The sequence below is a fragment of the Puma concolor genome, chromosome E1, assembly GCF_028749965.1.
Source record: "Puma concolor isolate L17-30 chromosome E1, mPumCon1.1.hap2, whole genome shotgun sequence".
NCBI classification, from domain to species: domain Eukaryota; kingdom Metazoa; phylum Chordata; class Mammalia; order Carnivora; family Felidae; genus Puma; species Puma concolor.
Genome location: NC_141680.1, coordinates 23093860 through 23100726, shown reverse-complemented (window position 1 = coordinate 23100726; position 6867 = coordinate 23093860).

Here is a 6867-nt window from a genome sequence, read left to right as displayed (position 1 = left end):
CTGGGTCCTGGGCTGGAACAAGTGGGCTCCGCCAGCCTCCTCGGCCTCTGCCTTCCCACTGAGACTCCTCCCCAGAGACAAGGGGGAGGGAACATGACTTAGGGGTGGCAGTTCTCAGATGCATCCTCGCCCGGCACGGGGAGCGCGCTGGCGCCCGTATATCAGGGGCTGCGTCGGCTTGTTGCTCGCTGGAATGGGAAGTGGGGGAGATAATTGTGTCTCCTCGGGAAGAAATATGGGCGCGGGCAGCAGCATCTTTCTTCCAGCTTTGGGAGAAGAGATGTCTACTCAGCATCCTTCCCCAGAACTGGGTGAGGTAGCGGGGAGAGTTTAACCCTTTCCCCTTGGATGCCCTCTGCAAAGTCGATTCCCAAAGGCGAATCGTGCCGAAGGAATTTGGAAACCTCCAGAGAGGTGGTTGGGGGAGAGTTCTTGGTGTTGGGCAGGCAGATGGCAGGTGGGGGGTGACAGTTGTCCAAGGGGGCAGTGGGCACCTCTGGAACAGCATCAACTGGGAAAGTGGCCGTGGTGTTCATTGTAGTCTCCCACTGTCGTCCTTGTAGATTCTCAGGTTCCACCCAGCCTGGGCCACCTGCAGGCATCTCCTTCCTATTTTGCCCAGGAGGGATCCGAGCCTGGCTCCAAAGCTGGAGGCTGGCTCAGCAGGTACAGGAGGGGATCTTGCCCCAGGCCAGGCGGCCCTCCCTCTCCATCACCAGATTAATTTGATTTCCAAATGAGTTTGTTCATGCCATTCTCCTTCACGGCCCCAATCTGCAATTTCCATTAATTAATGATTGTAAATTGCTAAGTAACGAACCACTTGGTGCTGCTGCTATTATTAATGGCTCCGAGTGGACCTAGATCAGAATGTGGGGGAGAAGGGTCATTAGCCTTGGGTTGAGGGAATGTGTGTGGGTGTGGGGGACAGGGCCGGTGGCCCGTCGGGAGTGAGGGCACCACAACCCTCAGGTCCCATTTTCTCACCAGCGTGGGTGGCGGGAAGGCTTGGGGGCCGCGTAACACCCCTGGGTGGTGGCCCCAGGATCCTGGGTGTCGGGGTTGGGGACTGAGGGAGGTGGCGGTCATAGCTATCCCCAGAAATGGCAGAAGGGGGGGATTGCATAGGGCCTGGCCAGCTGGAGCACCGAAGTGATCCAGCAAGATTGCTGGTGAGGGCAGAGGGGCCAAAAGGCTGAGCCCCCAGCACATGCTGACAACAGATTCTAGGTGCTCAGAGCTGAGCCAGCCATTGATGAAACATCCATAGAGTGGCTGGGTTCCAAGGCCTTTTGCTTCACGTGCTTAACAGAGACATGGCTATGGGGCCACCAGAGGTGAAGGGAATGGAATAGTTTATTCTGCCTGGAAGAAGCTTGGAGGTCTCATGGAGAAAGCACTGTTTGAATAGAAACTCTTAGGTCTTTCCCCTAACTGATGGTGAGTGAGGGAAGGACATGGTTGGAGGAGATTCCGCAGAGTGGATGCTAGCATGTTCTGGCCGCAGCGAGTGATCCAACACAGCCAGGGCGTGTGTGCGTGTGTGTACATGCGTGTGTACGTGTGTGAGGTCTAAGAAGCAGAGAGGTGTGAGCTTGGTGAAGTGGGCGGCCGTCAGCTTGGAGCGCAGCCTGGCGTGCTGGGTCAGGGTGTAGGCTCCAGAGTCAGACCTGTATGGGTTTGAATCCCAGCGCTGCCCTTCGCGGGCTGTGCTCTGGGCATGTTACTTCTCTGAGCCTCATTTGCAAAATAGGGATCACAGCAGTACCCACCTTAGAATAAAAGTTGCTGTGAGAATTGATTCTCATAACATAGAAAAGTGCCTGTCGTGGAGAAGGGGCTCGACGGAGGTTAGCTGTTATTATTATAATCATTCTGTAAGACATAGCACCACTGCAAGATATCCCGGGGAGGAAAGACATGGTCAGAGGCCCTGGGAACAGGGTGCCTAGGAGGGCCTCCAGAAAGGTGGTGTTTCGGGTTTTCACAATGGCTGGGGGCCACTAATTACTTAGGGCATGAATTGGGAGGGGCCAGGGGTGCCAAATATTTTGTAATGTGCAGGGCATCCCAATGGAGAACCAAATCCCCGATACTCCATGGTGCTCCTGTGGGAAACTCAGCTCGGGTGACTAGCTTTGGCTCTGGAGTGAGTTGGGAGAGGGTAGAGGTTACCTTCAGCCCTTGGTGTGTGTGACCTCGTGCCAGCCTGGTTGGCTAGCAACACAAGCTTGCGTCCATCACTCCTTCTTTCTTCTTGTCTTTCTTTTCCTCTTTTTGCCCTCCTCCCCATCCTTCCTTCCTTCCTTCCTTCCTTCTTTCCTTCCATCCTTCTTTCCATCCTTCTTTCCTTCCTTCCTTCCTTCCTTCCTTCCTTCCTTCCTTCCTTCCTTCCCTCCTTGCTACCCTCCTTCCTCTCTCTTTCTCAAATACTGTCAAATTCTGGGGATAAAATGGTGAGCAGGTCAGCATCTCATGGAGCTTACAGTCTGGAGGGAGAGACAGACAGAGAAAGTGCAGATAGGAAAACTTAGAAACACACTAACCCAGTTCTGGGTTCTGTTTCTCCAACAGAGAAACTCAACTTTCTCCAACGAATGGAACTTATTCTAAGGCTACAGTAACAGGGCTGACAGGAGTCCTATGGGAAGTACAGGATGCAGGCATCACAGTCCTTAGATTCGGGAAAAAATGCAGGGTCCATGGCGACTACTGGATCTAGTCTTCTTGTGTCCCCAGCAGCATCGAGCATTGCTGGCGTGTCCCTCTACTGAGACATCGTGAGTATGGCTCAGCAGTGCCCCACATGGCGGCTTCTGTCTGGCCCTATCAGCTTCTCCTCTAAACAGCTTTCTTTTCCTTTTCTCAACCTCCGAATGTCTCATGGTTTCTTCCTACTGGTAACCTTAAGTCGCTCTGGGCAGCCTCATGGCCTTGCAACTTTGTGTATTTTTCCAATTCAAACTCTGAAGAGAATCTGAGTGGCTAAGCCCAGCCCTGTCAGGGGAGGCCCTTCCCAGGCTGGCCCCCTCTGAGGAGGCCACGCTCGGTCCAGTTGGCTGTGACCTGGTCATGTGGCGCATGTCCAGCTCAGCACAGCAGGCTTCGCTGGCTTGTCCGAGACATTGGGCCATGAGTTTCAGATCTACACGCCCTTCTTCTCAAAGCAATCAGTCCCCGGGGCGCCTGGGTGGCTCAGTCGGTTGAGCGTCCGACTTCAGCTCAGGTCACGATCTCGTGGTCCGTGAGTTCGAGCCCCGCGTCGGGCTCTGGGCTGATGGCTCAGAGCCTGGAGTCTGCTTCCGATTCTGTGTCTCCCTCTCTCTCTGCCCCTCCCCGTTCATGCTCTGTCTCTCTCTGTCTCAAAAATAAATAAATGTTAAAAAAAAATTTTTTTTTTTAAAAAAGCAATCAGTCCCCAAGCCTCCTAACAGGACCCGACAACCACACGCACGGCGGCAAGGGTGTTGCCTTTCTTTGCGAGGACGGTGATGGCCCAAGCTGTAACTGCAACCAGGAGGTGAGCTCAGCCACTGCTAGAGCTCTCCTCTGACAGTTCTTTTCCCCCAAACTTGTCTAATTCCTGCTGCCCCGCTGCCGAAACCCTGCATTCTTTTTCTGGTCATGGTTAGCCTCGATTCCCCTGGCACAAAGGCCCGAAGAAGTGGGACAGAGCGTGATTCTCCAAGGACTTCTCCCCGGTGGGGCCATTCCTTTCCTGGAATGTGGTCTGATGGCAAATACAAACTTCGGGATCACGCTGGGGCTCCAGCCTTTACCAGGTGGGCTTGCCCACGGCAAGGAGTCTTCTGTTTCTGTTAGGATTCGTGGCTGAGACGCAGCCCCCCCCCCCCCCCCGAACCTGTTCTCACTTCTGCCAAAGTCTCCAGGAAGTGGGTAGACACGTGGACGAACTCGCTGACATCACACGTCAGCAAAGCGGTCTGTTGGCCATCTTTCTAGAAAGGTGGTGGAGGGAGACAGAGGCCGAGCTGTACACGTACCTGGGGAGCTGGAGGGGGGCGGGCGTGGAAGGGGAGCTGAGTGGGATTGAGGACTCTGCTCAGCAGATTTGAATGCAGCGTGGTTCGCCAGTCGTTCATTCCCCTCCATGGCGGTTGGCTAACGTAAAACTCTTAAAAAAAATTTTTTTTTGACATTAAACAACTCTCAGTGAAGGCAAAAAAAAAAAAAAAAAAAAAAAAAAAAAACCAAACAAAAAACCCAAATAATCCCAATTAAACAATAGGCATTTTTATCTCTCCTCACATCCTGCAGCCTTTGTTAATGCTTACATTTATTTTGCTTGGTTGTAACCAACGTGAGAAGACGTTTTCGGTCTTTTCTGCTTATCGGTATTTTACCTGAGTGTGCCTACTGCCTCCACTTCAGAGCTGTCACTGTTAATGATGACAGCATATCAACACGGCCACCATTCGCTTACCGCTAGGGTAGAGCATTTGAGTGCCAGCCAGATTTCCAATCTTGCAAACAGTGTTGCCTCGAACATCTTCGTCAGACTGCTTCCCCTGCCCCCCACCCCCTCCTCTTTTCCTTTGGATTATTTCCCAGGGGTTGATTCCCAGAAGGACAATGACCAGGTCAAAGGGCACAAACGATTTTGTGGCTCCTATTCCATATCGCGGATTCTTTTTCCCCCCTGAGGATAGACTTGAGTTGTCGCCTTACCCCACAGTGTGCACAGGGATGGAACTGTCTGGTGGGGACCAGGCCTTCCGTTCCTTGGGACTAGAGTCTGCTCTCAACTTGCTGTGTGACCTTGGGCGAGTCGGTTCCCCTCTCTGGACCTAGGTTTTCTTGTCTGTAAAATGAAGGCGGTGGATGAGATCTGTAGTGAGGGACATACCAGGCCCTTGACCGCGGGATGATTCAAATGGTGGACAGTGGAGTCTCAAGCTTGTTGGGATTTGTGTTCTTTTCCTCAGCGGTGAGGACCATGCCGGGATGATTTGCTGCTTGTTTCAGATGGATCATGTCTTGCTTGTGTGTGTGGGATTGGGAAGGTGCTGGATGCTAGGGAGAGGTAGTGTGGCTATCCTGGTGCCCAGTCACTTAGGATCTCTTCTGTTTGGTCCACATCCATGCCACGCTGATGGTTAAGTATTTTGAATTTCATCCTCGGGCTTTCAGGACGTGTTTGGGAGTCAGACAGAACTGGGTTTGAATCCATTGTTGACACTTGTTGGCTTTGTGGGAATTTGAGCAGATGACTTAGTATCTTGGAACCTCGGTTTCCTCATCTGTAAAATGGGAATAGAAATACCCACCTCACAGATCATTCCAGAGAGTTAAATGAGATAATGCATGTAAAATGCTATGACGGTGACTGTCTCGCTGGAGCCAGACAATATTAGGAATATTTTCCAAGGACCTGGTGTACCTCCCAGTCAGGTGTGATACTTGTCAAGAAGGATGTCCATGATCCAACTGGTTGCTGCTTCCTCTCCTGAGGGGGATAAAATGGGTAAGCTCCTGCGAGGTGCTTGGGAGGGGGCTTACCTTCCTTGGGGATAGCCCAACCCTGGCCCTTTTCTGGATTCTGTTTGTGATGAGCCCTGAGCTGGGCTGGCCCTCTGGCCAACCTTCCCTCAGCTCCTTAGAGAGCTCCTGGGCTCCCATGGCGACTGGAAGAGTCAGAGACTCACGGGGCCCAGCCAGCACAAAGCCAGTCTGTGCTGGATTTTCTGTCTCCAACTTCCAATTCCAGCTTTCGATCTGTGTTCTGTCCACACCTCCGCCTTGTCCTGGAGCCTTTCCCACAACTGCGAGCTTTCAGAATTGGGAACCCTTGGAACAGTCCCCCGCTTCCTGGAGAGCCCTGAGCCTGTCCTCAGAGCCAAGCCCCTGCCACTTGTCACTTGCTCCTTTTTCTGCTTTGGCTATGGGCCTGCAGCCAGGCTCTGCTGGGTCCAGCTGCCTGGGCTCTCCCCTTCATCCATCATGGTCTGTGGATTTTCCCAGAATGCTTGCCCTGCCAGTGCCTCCTCCCTCCCTACCCCTGCCATTGGATTGTCTGCCTGGGGAGAGAAGTTGGTGGACAAGCCTCCAAAGGACAGCTCATCTACTAGGAGGTCAAGCCAGGGCCCCAGGCCGAGAAGCTTCCAGGCCAGCATGTTTATCAAGGGTGATATCCTGGGCGGTAAACCTTGGAAGGCATTGAGGGAGGTGAGTGGTGGTGGTAGTGGGGTGGGGGGGGACTTCTGGATCTGGGGCCCAACGAGGACTTTCCTAATCTCATAGACAGTTGTTGTATGCTGTTCTGATGTCCAGACAGGAAGAGGCTATGATACCATATCACTGGAACTATGCTAAGTCCACGGATGGATACAGAGGGGGAAGGTGAGAGGTGGCTGCCCCCACAGATCTCATGGGCTGAGATTCAAGTCCTCACCCTTCTTCCCACATGGTCACAGTCAAGCCCTCTGTTATTTGTGTCCTTCTTGGCTCACAGAACCAGCTTCTGTAAGTGCCCACCTGTGCCGGGGACAAGAGGGACTGAAAAGAGACAGTGTCCTGCGGTGGCCCATAGGGAACTGTCTCCAAACCAGGGCTTGGAAAACTGTGGCCTGTGGGCCAGTCTGGTCCACCACCTGTTTTTGTGCATCGTTTCTACACTGTCCGTGGCTCTGCAGTGGCAGAGGTGAATGAGTAGTCGTGACAGATGCTGTATGGCCTGTAAAGCTTGAAATATTTACTGCTGGCTCATTCAGTGGCTACTGAATGTCCGGGGAGCACTTAGAGCCCCCTGGAAATGCAGGCACTCTCTGTACACTGGCCGTGAGGGGGATGGTGTTAGGGCTGCACGTGCCCAGGAGGGCCAGGCTGGAACTAGTAGGCCAAGTGCAG